Here is a 16,602-nt window from a genome sequence, read left to right as displayed (position 1 = left end):
TGGCCCTTCTCTGGACCCCTTCCAGCCTGTCCACATCCTTTTTTGTACAGCGGGGACCAGAACTGTACGCAGTACTCCAGGTGTGGCCTGACAAGCGCCGAGTAGAGCGGGATAATGACTTCTTTCTTTCTGCTGGCGATGCCCTTTTTGATGCAACCCAGCATCCTGTTGGCCTGCCTTCTTGGCCGCAGCAGCGCACTGTTCGCTCATGTTGAGCTTCCTGTCCACCAGGACCCCCAGGTCCCTTTCCACAGAGCTGCTCTCCAGCCAGGTGGATCCCAGCCTGTGCTGCACTCCCGGATTATGTTTTCCCAAGTGCGTGACCTTACACTTGTCCTTGTTGAACTTCATAAGGTTCTTGCTGGCCCACTCTTCCAGCCTATCCAGATCTCCCTGCAGAGCAGCTCTCCCTTCTGGAGTGTCTACTTCCCCACTTAGCTTGGTGTCATGTGCAGACTTCATCAGGCTACACTCGATGCTGTTATCCAGATCACTTATAAAGATGTTGAATAACATTGGGCCCAATATCGATCCCTGGGGGACTCGTGACAGGTTGCCACTTGGAAAAGGAGCTATTTACCACCGCCCTTTGGGTGCAGCCTGTCAGCCAGTTCCCCACCCACTGCACAGACCACTTGTCTAGGCCATAACGAATTAATTTCTCCAGGAGGAGACTATGGGGGACCGTATCAAGGGCCTTGGGGAAGTCCATGTAGGCAGCGTCCACTGCCAACCCCATGTCAACCAGGCAAGTCACTTTGTCATAGAAGGCCACCAGGTTTGTCAAGCTTCACTTTAGTGAAGCCCTGTTGGCTTTTCCCAATCACGTGCTTTATTTGACTTGTGATGGCCCCCAGGAGGATTCGTTCCATAACTTTCCCAGGGATTGAAGTAAGGCTGGTGGGCCTATAGTTACATGGATCCTCCCTCGAGCCTTTCTTGGAGTTAGGGGTAACATTTGCCTTCCTCCAGTCCTCTGGGACATCCCCGGTTCTCCACAACTTCTCGAAGATTATGGAGAGCGGCCTTGCAATGATGTCAGCCAGCTCTCTCAACACCCTCGGGTGGATGGCGGCAGGGCCCATTGATTTGTGGGGGTCAAGTTCCTGTAGTAATTCAGGTGCTAACTCCACTGATGGGTTGTCGGTGTTTGGATCATCCGGCAATTTTGTTTCCAAAGCCTGGGACCCAACAGTGTTGGTAAAGACGGAGGAGAAGACATGTTTAGAAAGGGCTGGCTAAGCGGTTACCATTTCATTTTAGCAAGTATAATGTTCCCTCTGCCGTGCTGTGTGGATATACTGCCTCACACGTGAGTACCACAACAGGTACAGTTGCCCACTCTACACCATTCTGCTTGAGAGCTTCCAAGATGAAGACAGGGTAATATAGCTATCTTGATTAATCACTACTAAATACAGACTTCCTTAGCTTGACAGGCTTGTCTGATGCATCCCATAAATCACTATTTGTTTGACTGCAAGAATGGAAAATATTTATTTGAACAATCATTTTCAAAGAGAAATCTTCCACGGGTGTGAACCTCAGGATCATCCTTGGGATTGTTAGGCTTTTCATCAGCTGCCCACCTCACTTTTCTTTCATTTGGAGGCCTAAAGACACGTGACAAGCAGCACATTCTGGTATTTAAGAGATTTTAAGTATGGCAAAACAGATTTTCCTATGATGAGAAGAGATTTCCTCCAGCCTATAAAACTGATTCTCATACTTCTTGACTAGTGACATGCTGGCTGTGTGGCGGCAATAAGTTTTGCATAACTTTTAAGAGCCCGTGCTGACCTACTTAACAGGCAACTACTGCTACATAATGTATTTAGGTCAAGTATTGTGTTTGAGCTTATCATCAATCTTGTAATAGCCCAGCTCACTGTGAAAGCCACAGGTACGTGATTGATGCAAACATTCTATAGGATAGAAAATATTCTTGTCATCTTCTTAAAGGAAGGCCCATCATTGTGGTGGTGGTATTTGTTATTTTTATTGGAGAGGCATCAAGGATTACCAATCACAGTCCCATCCCCCCCCAACCTGTGCTGTTGCACCACTAGTTTGTCTCCCTATGTTACCTGGTTAAAAGGATGTCCAAAACCACCTGTAAAAAGTTATTTTTATCTTTTTTAATGGGTCCTTTGGGGTAGACAGTACACATGGCAGTTTAAAATCTTAATTTGTACCGTAACAGGCTACTGACCAGTTTTTACTTTCAAAATAACAAAATTGGTGGGTTTACAATCCTGTATGCTGTATGCAAATACAGAGGGGGTCCCTTGCAAATACTAAATAGTTGCGAATCATCCGTTTGTTAACTGATGCTAGTTTTTAGATAACTGCGTGTTGCAGCAGTTACAGTGCATGCGTTTAGGGAGCGCCTGTACCTTTGGTCTGGCTGTGCAGCACTATGAAGTGGAAACCAGATCACCATATACAGGTGCATGCGCCCTGTCTCCTGTACTCCAGCTCTGGTGGGAGAGACTGATTTTTGCGTATTACTGATAAGACTGGACTAAGGAATCATTTTTCAAAAGCAACATGCTTCCTTTTGCTCCTGCCATAGTTGCAGTTGGTGTTCTAGCCCACGCTTTGGGCAGACTCTTAAAGCATGTATTTTAACGAAGTAACACCAGCATACTTAGTCGTCCATATAATATTAGGGTAGTGCATGTTGGTTTGTGCAGTAAATTGTTGCAAAGTTATATGACATCTTAATGCTCTGACAGGATGTGAAAGACAATAACACCACTGAAAAGATCAGAAAAGGCCCTTTATAGCTACTGAGTAATATATTACATTTTAACACAGTATATACAAGCAAAATGGGATAAAGTTTAAAATCAACAAAATAATTATTTATACCAGATGTTATATATTTTATTGGAATCAACTGTACAACCTCACAAAGTGGTGTGAACTGGTTTTGATGTGGTATTCATTACTTCTAAGACCTGCAGACACCTGCAGTCCAAGTTCGAATCCGCCCTTGGGGCTGATGAAATGCTGTCTTTCTTGTGTGTAATTTTGTAAAAATGTTACTCTGGAGGAAACTTCTCGATCTATTGGGTGAACGGACTTGCAGGGATCTTTCCTAGTGCCCAAAATGTGCCAGTGTGGGGGACCTGTGATGGGCTTTTAAAATGTACAGGTTGGTCCCTGCATAAAAATGCTTCTAAAATGGACATATATAGTGCTGTGGATCTGAAAATTAATACTGCACTTTTTAGCAGTATATTATAATGTATGAACTGGGAAGGAAGAGTTACATGGTAATGAAATACACATGATAGAAAGTCCAATTTATACATGGATCCTAAGTGTTTGGCAGCTTGCATCCTTCACATCCTTTTTAAATGCTGTGCAAACATGATCAGTTCATATGACAAATTAATTTGTGCTGTCTGCTTCTGTGTTTTACACAGAACTTCCACAATGTTATATGTTTCTTTAAGTACTTTTGGCGTGCGGAAAAACAAAACAAAACAAAACAAAAACCCCAATTAGTTGCAGTATAGTACCTTTTTCACACGGGAAAAGTACTGAGCCTTCACTCTGAGCTCCCTCACTTTGAGGGTCTTAAATTACACCTTAATGTTATTTTAGTGTGGTTTAATTTATGATACAGCTGGACTTTTCCAACAGACCTTATTTCCAGAGTTTTGGCTTATCATGTTGAAAGATTAATTTAAATGGTGGGCTTTCATTCTTGCTAAATAGTAATAATAAAAAGTTAAGCATCTTTGATAGTGGATTTTGATGATACTCAGAAATATCTGTTTTGCATTTTTCTGCAATAAATAAGATCGTCAAAACTCAGAAAGAATTTCTGCAATGTAATTTCATTTCAGTAAGGAGTTGTGAGGTCCTTGCCTTGAGTTCGCTGATACCAGAATGGGAATGAGTGGGCAGAGGTGAAATTCCTTCTGTCAAACACAAAGTCGATGGGGGGAAAATAGGGAGGCGGTTGTATGTAAAATAGACACACTTTAGTGTCTGCTTACACACTAATTTATTTATACATATGACAAGAGGAGTACTTCTTAGTCAGGATAACATAAATAACCATAGCACAAAATGTTTTAGGAAGCATACTTGAAATTACAATGTTGTCTGAGGTAAATTCAGGAATTATGCAAGATGACAGTCATTCTTTTCAGTTCTCTAAATGCAAACAATTACACTATTTATTTTAGGGACATAGTTGTATTTCCCAAGCTGTTATTGCAGCTGAACATCGCGTACGTATATTACCTTGTCTTGCTCTTTTAAAGGTCTCTGTGTGGTTGAAAGGAAGGGAGGGAAGAGGACCGAGATAGGAGGATTTCATTCAGATATTATTCTATAAAGATTGCTGAGTTTGTTATCTTTTGAGCAGGTACGCAGAGGCTAAGCACTGTTGGAAAAGTTGCAAGAGTTGCTTGTTTCCTTTGTTGTGGAAGTTAATATTTGCTAGGTGTAAGTCCACTGGGCCAGTTGATGTAAAATGAAGCATGTTCTGATGTGAACAGTCAGCCTCAGAATCTGGTCTTGAACGTTCAAATTCCTGTTGCAGATGCCTTTGATTCCAAAATTTGAGTAAAAAACTAGGGAGAACATGCTCTAATGTAGGATGGGGTGGTTCTACATTTTTATGATAGCTTTTCTCTTTAAATTTCTTAGGATGTGCCTTCTAATCTTTTAGCTGTCTTTTTCTTTTATGTTTAGTGATTCAGCAGCATATCGATTGGTCCCTTTCTCCAAACATTTTGAAACACTTGAAACCATTTCTTGCGACATTGTTATTTATAGCGTTTCACTAAATTAAAAAATGCTACTTTCCCTTTGCAGGTATATGCATCATTTATAGTCTGGCTTCATTATATTCTGTACTGTATAAACTCCTGTAGGAGAGTGGTTATGTAATGCTCTTATGTCATTACATTTACACGCATTAAATTCCTGGCAGAATCATATCCACTGTAACAAAAGGTTCATTAGCAGGATAAAAATGATTGGCTTGGGAAACTACTAGAAGTGAGACAAATTTTCAGGCTGATATTGTTGATATGCAATTATATATTGTGTACAGAGTTGATCTGGGATTAGCTAATCCCAAATGACAAGTATAAATGGGATAGAAGTAGTTCATTCAAATCTCTTTCTGTAGTCATAACTTTGAATAGAAGTTATCATCATTAAATCTACAGTGTATATAAGGGCGACTCACTGAAGTTAATAGACCAATGCCATTTACACCACATGGGAGCTTTACATAATACTAGCACTTACTTTGCAAACTGCAAATATAGAGAAAAAAAAAAGTTACTCAGTACACCTTATTTACATGTGCAACTAGTGCGAAACGAATTTATAGCCTCAATTCTGTTATGCATTTAAATATGTTCTTTATTCTTCCACCTCCTCTCTCCTGTCGTTGAAGTGTAATGGTGGGTGCTTTCAGAGAGAACACCTGGGCAAATTCTTTTGCAGAATGTCATGGCTCTGCCTGAACCAACTTTGGAAATTGATCATTTTAGTTTTGTTGAAATGGCAGTTAAATAGGAGGAATATATCAAGAGTTAAAACTTCATTACTGGGGAGCAATAAAAATGCATCAAGCCTGGAATATTGTCTAGAAGATCAGATTTCTTGGTTATGCTGACACTTTAAAGAAATATGTTTATTTAAGGAATAGAAATTCTATACAGTGGAATACTACAGTGATAGATTGCATTCTAGTTAGGCTTTCTCTGATGTTCTAATTTTATCACCCAACAACAGACTGTTACTACCCATATGGAAGTCAACCGAAAAACCGAAAAAAGGGACAAAAATAATACTATGGGAAAAATCTGCCTTAACCTTTCTCTAGTACTTCAGTGGGGCTGATGCTGAACAGTGTTTGAAGCCTGAAAACACTTAATTGTATTTGTAAGCACATTTTCACTGGGTTCTAGCAAGGAATGGCCAGGTATAGATGTGCTAGAGGAAGCTCAGAGAAACTTAACTGCTTGTAGTTTGAGTGGATGAGAAGCAGGGGACACTTTGAGTTTTATGAAAAACTGGAAATAAGAACACTTACAAGTCTCCAGACTTACATGTCTGACAACTTACCTAAATTTAGATGTTATGGCTGTTTTCATAACCTGAAAATTCTTCTTGTACAAGTGTAGATTCTTAAAAAGGGCTACCTGGGAAACACGGTGATAAATATGTCTAGTTACTCCCAAGTTGCGAGGAAGGGATTTTTAACATATTTCACAACAAATTGCTACTTGTTCTCAGTTTTGCAGATGGTTTCCCAGGTTGACTTGTTAGAATGATAAGGAAGGACAAAAGCTCATTTGGCAGAACAGGAACTCTGTCATTACTCATGTTGAGAGCGTCTGTCTTGCTCTTGCTTATCTACTTCTGTGTTTGCGCACTGACTACTCTATGGATAGTTTCTTCTGGTTTCAGTTATGGGGGACATTCTTGTGGGATGATGAGGTGTCTACAGCTTGAATTGTCAGTGCTGAATAATACATACATGCTTGCTGCCATTGCAGTTGCTGCAAGAGAAAGAGAGAAGCCTTGAAGGATGAAGTGTAAAGTCACAAGTTGATTTCCAGCCTGGCCAATGTGACCACAAGTGCCTTCTATGAAGAATAAGAAAGCAGAAAGCCTGCCTTTATAGGAAAAAAAATTATTTATTTATAGAGGTATATTGTAACTCGTGTTTTGAGCCAAAGTTATCTGTCACAATTAATAAATCAGTGTGGAATTCTACAGGAAGGAAAAATATATCTCTCTATTCGAGGCCATGCTGTGCTTTTTAACTGGTCTCAACTAGGTGAAGGCTGTCATGCATTTACTTTCACTCTCAAGCACCTCTGAGAATGCTCTGTGGAAGGAGGGTGCCGAAGTTTGATCTTCAGCTATTGATAACTCTTTGAAATATATGTATCAAGGATGCTGGAGGTTTTGAGACATCTGCTCTCAAGTGTCACTTTTGAAAACAAGGTGAGGGGAGTTAAAACAAATTACTTGGCACACCTTACTGCTTTAGTTCCGCTGAGTTGATTAAAAATGCTGTCTTTGATGTGAATCAAACGAAGCAATATTTGCAGTCTGCATAATGTAACTGAAATAGGTCTGCAAAGCTTAAGCGCCATATAGGCTAACTCTTCCTCCTGTTCTGAAATTCTCTCTTGTTCTAGTGAAACTTCAGTGTTGCTGCCTTAATGATGTATTTCTGTAGAGGAGATGGAAGCAATACAGTGTAGTTTGCAAAAATGTTTAGTTTAAGAAATATGAACCCTTAAAAAAAAATTGGGTGAAGATGTTCACAGTTTGGTATTCAAATTCTGCATTTCTGCTCAAGCAGATGCATTTCCATTTCCTGGTTTCAAGCACCTACTTGATTTTCTAGATTCAGTATTTGTTCACCTCACTGAGGTTCAGGCTTGAAAATTATGACTCCTGATCTTTATGACTCCCATTTTGAGGAAAACATGGCCTGTTGCATTGTGGGAAAGCAGAGAGCTCTCTTCAAAGGTATATAAATTAATTCTTTTCATTAAAGGAACAGAGGGAGAAAATGTGAAAATCAAATAAATTCAGATATGTTTAAAAAGACTGATAAAGGGCTATAGGAATTACATGAAAGAGGCAGGAGAAACTTCAGAAGTATGTAAGATACTATTAGCTTTTTACTTTTAGCTTTCAGTCTCTATACTGATGTTGCAGACTATGTTGCAGTACCTGTTCAATCTACAGGAGCCAAAAGGTCGGAAAGAGTAACTGAAGCAACTAACGGTGCTTACACGTACTGCAAGACAAACCAGGAGCTTCATCTCCGGGTTTGACAACAGGCACAAAGCATTAAATCTGTGTGGCCATGGTCTGTATTGCCACCACCGTTGAAGAAACTACCCGCACATCTCAGGTGTGATTAGTGACTTGCTGCAGAGGTTGCATAGTGGCAAACGCTCCCTCATGATTCCAGCTGGGCTGTCTGCAGAGGAGTAGGAGCTCTTTTCTCTGCGTAGGGAGGCTTTCAGATCACATATAGACATCTGCTTTCACAGCATCGCTGTCTTCTAGACCGCAAGGGGAGTGTGACGGGCTGAAAGATGAGTGGAGTTGGAGATGTGGTTGTGAAGATCTGTCTGTGCCATCCTTTTTCTTGACAAGTTTATGGATCCTAAAAGATGGTGGAAGCTGTACCCATCAAGGAGGGATTTTATTTTTGCTCACAGCATGGACAGAAAAGGGCTATATTTGTAGATTTCCTCTGCAGATGTAAGGAATAAGTCCTGGGTTTAATTTCATCAATATTCAGCCTTAAACTGAGAAAAGCTTAATGTGCAAGATAGCTGAAATTCAGTATACTAAATGTCTTCAGTTGAAAAATCTCTGTAGTCAAAGTTATTGCTGAGTACTACCTTAAGTAGATTTGTTGTTTCCTTTCACACTTTCTTCTCCTATCAAGAATAGAACCAGAAATCAGGAAAAAGAGATAAAGGTGTTAATAAAAAAGGCAAGAGAAAAACAGAAAAGAGGTGTTGATTTTTTAGAAACTTTGATTTACTTGATTTTGTTTTAAAAAATTAAGCTTTCTCACTAAAAGTATCCTTAAGGAAAAAGGATGTTTTTCTTTCAGAATCTTGAATGGGAAAAAATTCAGGTTTGTGTCAGGTATAGCTTTCTGATATTTTTTAGATGCAAGTTTAAAGTACTCTGCTTAAAAACAGACACCTTTTTAAAAAGAGATTTTTGGGGTTTCTTTCTTTGTACCTTGACAAGATGGTTTGTTCATGTCAATAGTCTTTTGCTCACTCAGAAGACATTGGAATCGGAAATGCCAGTACTTCCAGTCTTTTGATCCAGCTCCCTTAAGTGTTGTTACAACAGGAATATATAGGATTATTATAACTTTTCAACTTGCCAGGTTTGTAGGTCTAATCCAGAGCACTTCGGGGACTAGAGCCACTTCTGGCATGGTGCCGGGAGGACCCAGAGGTGCTCTGAAATGCTCCCTCGCTGGGTTGCCCCCAGTCTGCGAGTGCCATTCACTGACCTCCTCTTTCTGACTGGGGGCAAACTCTTTGAATAGGCTTTTTTGGGGTGGGGTGTGTGTGTGTGTTTCATCTTCCTTCAAGGGCTTACCTCAGGAAGCCCCTTCATAGCAGGCTCATGGGATGCTTCCCTGACAGAGGTCCAACCCTTGTGTCTGTGAAGTTTCACAGTGAGACGCATTCATACCGCTTCTGTGGATCAGAGACCTCTGCATTTTGCGTTTGGGTTGTTAAGGTGTGTTGCGTCTTTGTAAGGCAAGTTATCACTGTCAGTTATTAACATCCACATTACTCAAGGTGAGAGGGTTTTGTACTAAACCTCCTACTTTCTCGTCATATTGAATTAGTGGGGTTTTTTTAATGCGTATCTGCACGTTAACAGCGCAATTTTTTTTTCACGGCAGGAGGGTAATTTCCTAATTCATTTGTACTGCTGCACATTCTCCACTCTAGTTGTAAAAGAAATACAGTGAGGTTTAGGATTTTGTTTTTAAATGCCCTGTAAACCTTGAATTAGAAGAATAAGTTTTGAATATATAGGGTTGTCTTCTGCTGAATATCTCTGTAAACCCTGACCACAAAAGCTGTAGGAAATACTTTCTGTAGGGTTGAAATTTAGCAGAAAACCAAAGTAAATAATTTAAAACAAATCCTGGTAATTGTACAGAGTCTGGTTGCTTATGTATGTGTGTGTATATATATAAAGACATAGCGATGCAAAATTTGTTTAAATGGATTACTTGTTTCACATGTGTTATAATTACACTTCAGAGCAACCGCTTTCTGTATGATTTGCTTTGTATGTAATGATTACGTTACAGCTTAAGCATGTAATCAGATAGATCAGGTGTAGGACATCAAGATGGAAGATTTCTGTTTTTCCCAGTGCTTGTTTCAGGAGGAAAAGAATGTCTTAAAACTCTAGAAGTAGTAGACTAGGAAAAAGAGAGCCTCTGGAAACACCAGTTGAAATCCCCATTGAAGCTGGTGGCAGTTCTGGTACTGACTTCAGTGGATTTAGAATTTCACTGTAAGGATTTCTTAGATGTTTTTTAAAATAAAAAGGTGACCTATTTAATACTACCCCAAAACATTCACTGCATAGCTTCTGTCCTGCTCAAATTCAGATTGGCAAGTGCGTAAATCGAAAGGAGAACTGTAGGAAAGTAAAACTATGTATTTCAAGTAAGAAAGTAACTCGAGATCTTTATACATCATGCTCTTGCTAGTTATTCTCGGTAGCAGAAGTGACTGAGCGGGAGTTGTTATGATCCGTAGCACTTGGTAAGGAGGGGGGAGTCAAAGAGAGAAACAAGTGCACTTAGAAAAATGCCTTGAGAAGGTATGTGACACAAACGACAAACTCCCCAAATGAATCTGCAACACAGCATACTCATCACTGCTGGTTCTTTTTAAAGGGGAGTCTTAAAAAAAATCCACTGTTGAATGTACTTAAGGCACTAATCCTTGCCCGTGTGAAAGTAAACCCAGGATTTAATCAAATTTCTATCTCAGTTGCACCGGAACAGATGACGCTGAATATCTTATTTTTATTTTGTGCTGTTTATTTCTGGAAGACAACAAAACATAAAGAAATACGTTAAGATATAGAATTGCAGAACTGGGAAATGCAATCAGTTTGTCACAGAAGATTTTTTTTTTTTATTGACATCTTTATTTTGTTTTGATGTCTGTAATTAAATCCCTAATTATGTGTTTCTGTTGCAGTGGTCATGCTTTTATTACATAATTGCTACAAGTTTTTCTCACCACTAACAATATTTGTTTAACCTTAGTGCATGCTAGTTACATATTTCATAGTGTAAAAGCTTAGAAATAGAGTTATTGACTGCTACGATTAACTAAATCAGAGGGGTTCAAAGTTCTTTGCCATAAATTAAATATGTTTTGTGGCAAAGGATCAAAGATAATGAAAGGATGAAGCAATTGCAGTCATTAAACAATGAATATTATTTCAACACCAACTGAAGAAAATAAAACCAAAGCAAGGCAGGAAGACTGGCTTTTTAAAGGAGGGGAAAAAAAGTTTCGCCCTAGGGTAATTAAATAATTTTACAAAATAATTTGTACTCTGATCCTTTAAGCTTGCTTTTGTGTTTTCTCAAAAAACATTTGATTAGGTGAGATGCAATTCAGTCACCTTCTCTTTCTCTTCCCTTTTGAGATCAGGCATAATTTTTGTCAGTATATTTCAATGTATTCATTAATTTTTCTCATTTGTTTATTTTATGCAAACCATAAGAGACATTTTTTCCTCAGTGAAGATTGCCTCTTTATTTTATTTTGAAATATTTGTATATTTATTTCATTAAATGAGATAATGCTTTTTCTTATTAACATAATTTCCAGTACATTAAACATATTTCTCCACAGACAGAAGAGAGGAATCAGATTAAATGACAGTTAAATCACTTGCAGCAATTTCAACTGTTAAAAGAAATATGCGTCTCTGTTTTCTTTGTGATCATGAGATGTGCTGTAAAGGGAAATGCAATACTAAAGAAAGGAGGGAAAACATAAAGAAATAATGACTGACTTATTGCACTAATACCACTGAGAGAAGAAAAACTCACTACAAATAAAAGGAAAAATAATATAGTGAGTTTGAAAGTTACCAAAATTCATTTCTTATTGATGAGTTCAGTGCAAGCCTAATACTAAGTAAACTGCAGGAGAAAAGCGCACCAAGAACCAACCAATGCCATAAACCGTGGATGATGAAAGAAGAAATAAATACTATGCCTTTAGAGGCTATCACTCTAAATGCCTTTAATTTTTAAGTAACTCATCTTTTATCATATTTAGGGAAGTGGAGAGAGAAGCAATTATCTTTTGGTAAACTAACCATGCACCTCTGCTAATGGACTTGCTAAACTAGTTAGTGTTCTCCAAATGCCCATGCGTCCTTACTGCAGATCTTTCATGTTTTCTTGAGCAGGCATGGGACTGCACAAGCGGGAAGATTATCTTTTTATTAACTCTTAATACAAGATATTCCAGAATAACTTTAATAAGATGTATTTGTCTTAATTATATTTTTATTATTATTTTAATTTCCAGAGTCTGAACCAGCTGCTTTGAAGAGATCTTCTGAATGAATGACTAGGCTGTGAATTTCTAAGGTAATGGTCATGTTATTGATTTGACCCCAGTCAAGGTTTTCTCTGTTTGTGCTTTTTGCTGCAAACTAGTTATTTTTCACCATGGTTTTGTGTGCTAGATCTCGTTGTCCTGAGTAAGGACTAGTTCAATATTTGCCCTTTTCCTTGTCTTTCTCACTTTCTCGTTAATGTGCTCTACAGCTTGAAGCTCTTTATGCACCCTGTGCAAAATACTGTGATTTTCAGCTTTAAGATGGAGGCAGAGAAGGGGTTCTCAGGTTGGTGGACCTGTTTTTAGCTCCCTGCTCTACTCAGAGTGAAATAAAAATATCCTTTTCAAAGGATTTTAATTGCAGTCTTTTTGCTTTTAAATGCCTAATGCGAAAAAGTGATGTCACTGTGGTACAGCATTCTCCCTTATGTGAAATGGTGCAGGAAAAGTGAGGTGAAAAATGACACGGTTGTAAGGCTTTTATGGAATTGTTTTCTGGGGCTGGAGAACAGCCTCTGCCTTCCTGCTTGGTGCACTCCCTTGTCTGCTGAAGCTGAGCAGGGTATGCTACAGGGTCGTTACAGAAGGCTTTGCACACTGGGGTTGGTGTCCCTTGTGTCCTCTTTTGAAATTATATTTGTCAGGGAATGGAGGTGGAAATGGAATTTAGCAGTGGAGGAGACTCTAAGAAATTACAGTGCATGTGAAGCATAATTAAAGAAATAAAACCAGAAGCATCTGTTGTCATCCTCTGCGGATGTCAACCAAGTGGGGATTGCTCCCACCAAGCAGAATCGCATCTGTGTTACTATGAAGGTGCACCAGCTGAGCCCTTTCTCACAAGTGCTCTAAAGCTTCTGGTGGGCATAGGTTAAGGGTCATTCCAAGTTCTGCCTCAAGATCACTATGTAAGGAAGCTCTGCAAAACAGGGGGAGCTGGTAAGTGAAAATAAATGCATAGAAACATTTCTGATGATGGTCCTTATACATACAACCTTTATTACCGTATTTTCAGAGGGCATAATAATCATTAATGTGTTTATTGTGCCCTTGTGAGTTGGGGCAGTAATGTTATCCTTTTTTCACGCACACAGAATTGAAACAGACAGCCCAAGCACTTTACTCTAGCTCATGTGGGAAGGCTGCCAAAGACCTTTACCTGTTTGCTAGGTTCTCTTGCAGGATCTTGACCCGTCTCCTTGGCTTTAGGTCCTTGTTCAAGGTGCCTGAGATAGGAGACTAGTTGTGCTGGTCTTCCTCTACAGTCAGTAGAGAGAGAGGGATCTCCAGAGGAAAGTTCTGATCTCTGGGCATTTTCAGTCTTTCCCAATGGGTTTTGGAGGGTGTCTACAAAACTATGCTCCTCTCAAAGTACTCAGAGATTTTTGCATCTCTCCACTGTGGACCCTCACTAAGGACACAATGTTATTCAGTACTACCATGAAATAGAACACTTATATTTTTGCCTCTGATGAAGAAGCCCAGTGCAGCTGTGCTTAACTTTTGAAGATGCTCCATCATGCTTGCAAAATGACATGTGTGACCATAACTTAGATCAACAGGCACCTGACTGACATAGCAGAAACAAGCACATAAAAAAGCCTCTTGATGAGGTGTGAGGTTAAGTGAACAGATGTCCTCCACTGGATTTTGTTGTGATCGAGTCACCCTCTAAATAACCATGAAGTTCTCATCACTGTGAACAATTGTCCTTTTTGATCTCAGAGACATACTGGCAGGACAGCCCGAACCTTATCTGTGTCCTTTTCTCTAGGACTTGTTGAACATGGTCTGTAATGCTGCAAAATAATTGGACACACATTTAGCTTTGTGCATGCTGATTGTCCCCCTGAAATAAAAAGAACTAATATGTAACATGTAATGGCACTAAAAGTGACAGCAGGTTTGAGACTTCAGTTTATAAAAGTGTGTGTAAAAGGCTTAGTTAACTGGTTTTAAATGAAGTAGATGATGAGAAAAACCTGTTTCAGAATTTAACATGTTTATATTTTGCGTAGTCCATGCTGAGGCCAGTTTTCTTGTGATATTGCAAGAAACTAAATCAGTCTTTGACCAAGAGGGTATGATGCTAAAGGTATTCTCAGAATAACATGATTTAGCTTTTGGAAAATAATAAAGCATGACTACATTGGACTTTTTGTTATGTAACAGCAGTTTTTCCATTCTGCACTGAATATTATTTTCAGATTTCTTATCTTGCATGTTATTGCCTATTTCATGCCTCTGACAAACTGGCTGAAACAAGCTTTTTTCCCCAAACTTGAGATATTTGTGGATAAAGGATTATTACCGGTGATATATTTTAAAGGATGAATAAATTACAGCATTGTTTAGGCAGGCTTGCAGATGCCGGCAAGGTGCATGGTGTCCTGTCCAATGCTGCAGCAAAGGTCGGTGTCAGAATTCAGAAGGGGATTCAAGAGCATTGGGTTCCCACCTTTTGTGCTTGGATCAGTAGGTTTAGGATCTGGAGTGGTCTGGAATATATACTAGAATATTTTCTTGTTCGGTTTTTCAGTTAGTGTTTTGGCTGCATGACACATTCTGTCTGTCACATGGCAATATTTTAAAAAGAGTCAGCAAACTTGCTTATTGATAGAGGTACTAAAATTCACATATATCTTGATGATGTTACTAAGCTTGGATGTGGGGAGGCATGCGGTGGCAGTGTGTCATTCCATGCTCTTAGATTTTGGCTATAACGTACCTTCCTTTTCTGGAGAAGAGAGTGTACGCTAAGTTCATGGGAATGCTTGAGTGCAGAAGGGTGGCTTTGGAACTGGTGCTTCTCTTGGCAGTATTTGAGGAAAGCAAGGGAGGGAGACTTCATTCTTGGGTTTGGTGGTTGGCTTTTTGATTTTGTTTGACACAATAGGAATGGCTAAATGACAGAGAAAAAAATAAGCTCGATTCCTGAGTTCTTCAGAGAAGATCTCAAACAACGGAATATCTCCACTCCAGTCACTCTGGTATATGTCTGACTTGATTATTCCTCTCCTGTTGAAATATGTTGCAGCTGGACAATATCTTCACTGAAATACACTGGAGAAGTATGGAAATACAAATTAATGTTTGTGAAAGTCAGAATCTATATTCACTTCATCTATCTATATCTATATTTGTTGATCGCTGTAACTGCAATGCAATTACTTACATCTAAAAATGATTCTACGTGCTATACATACATGGTGTGGGGTTGGTACTGTACCTTTCCCTGACTGATGAGCAGACCTGTTGATTCATTTCAGCCTTGAGTCATATCAAGGGTAGGTTTTTTTAACTTTTGTTTGTTGGGTATTTTTGTTTTTCCTGTGACTGTCAGTTCACTGTAACTTCCCCTCATTTCTAAAATAAAATTCAAGGTGAATGGTCTAGCCTCCTCTGAAGGCATCCAGTTTACTCCTTTCCTGACTGCACTTCACACCTAGTCTAGTTTTTAAGGCCATGAGGTTCACCCTGTTGGTCTGTTCCTCTTCTCCCTAGAGTGATTTAGCATCTATAAACCTGTTTGCAAAGGAGATTGAAGTTTCAAAGTAATTATGATTTATGAGTTGTGTAATTACTGGTGTCTGGATACGGGACAGATGTAAGTACCTTACCAAGGAAAAGATGGACAGGACTCATTTTGTACCTTTTCTCTCCACTGGCAGCACTGCTGCCCTGTCAATATGGGCATACCTCTGGACAAACCACAGCATTCGTTGCTGTCTTTTACACGATAAAGGTAATGAGGTGGTGTGGGAGGACAAAAAGTGATCATAGAAAACCAGACTTTGATAATTCTGTTGCTTTGTGGAACAGATTACTGTGTCTTTATATGGAAATTCAAGTGGAAAAAGTGACATAGATTGTCTGGGGCAGGGGGGAGGGGGCCCTGAAATTCTACTTAATGTTTCTCTTAATATTTCCAGTAAGTCAATGTGAACATAATAAAATGGATGCGTGCATTTGAAAATATTTGGCTAAATTTAGCTATGTTTTTGGCTTAAAAAGGGAGGACAATGATAATAAATTTAATTTGAAAATAGAAGCGTCCTTGGTTTCCTGTTTTCAGTAGGCTTAAGATAATTCATTTGTTCTACTTGCAGTTTGCCTATTGATGCATCATCCCTTCCAAAACTGTCTGCGGGCCATCTTAGCTAGAGTTTCCTACAGTTATTTTTGCACTATTGTTAAACAGTACCATACAGCATGTTGCTTTTTCTTTTCAGTTTATTGCATGGGATCAGCACATAGTTTTTTATTGTGGCATATTTGTGTGCTTGTCACTTTTATGGTTTATATGCTAGCATACGGCCAAAAAGACAAACTTTTTCCCCTCAATTTTCTTCTTTTGTATTGTTTAGTCCGCAGTGCCTTTACACCAACAACTTGTAGAAATCAAATTCCTGGAATATAATTAGTTTGCTTAAAAAAA

General features: G+C 39.1%; 1 long non-coding RNA gene across 2 annotated transcripts in view; it reads left to right on the top strand.

Annotated features, from left to right (window-relative positions):
* Positions 1 to 16,602, top strand: part of LOC135312851 (uncharacterized) — a 204,974-nt gene that overhangs the window by 118,887 nt on the left and 69,485 nt on the right. For both annotated transcript variants that reach the window (XR_010372470.1, XR_010372471.1), the window contains exon 2: positions 12,132 to 12,193. This is a non-coding gene — a long non-coding RNA (uncharacterized LOC135312851). The remainder of the gene's footprint in view (positions 1 to 12,131; positions 12,194 to 16,602) is intronic.

The sequence above is a fragment of the Phalacrocorax carbo genome, chromosome 3 (genome assembly GCF_963921805.1).
Source record: "Phalacrocorax carbo chromosome 3, bPhaCar2.1, whole genome shotgun sequence".
Classification (NCBI taxonomy): domain Eukaryota; kingdom Metazoa; phylum Chordata; class Aves; order Suliformes; family Phalacrocoracidae; genus Phalacrocorax; species Phalacrocorax carbo.
The sequence above is the reverse complement of the archived record's forward strand: the minus strand, read 5'-3'. Positions and strand labels throughout refer to the sequence as shown.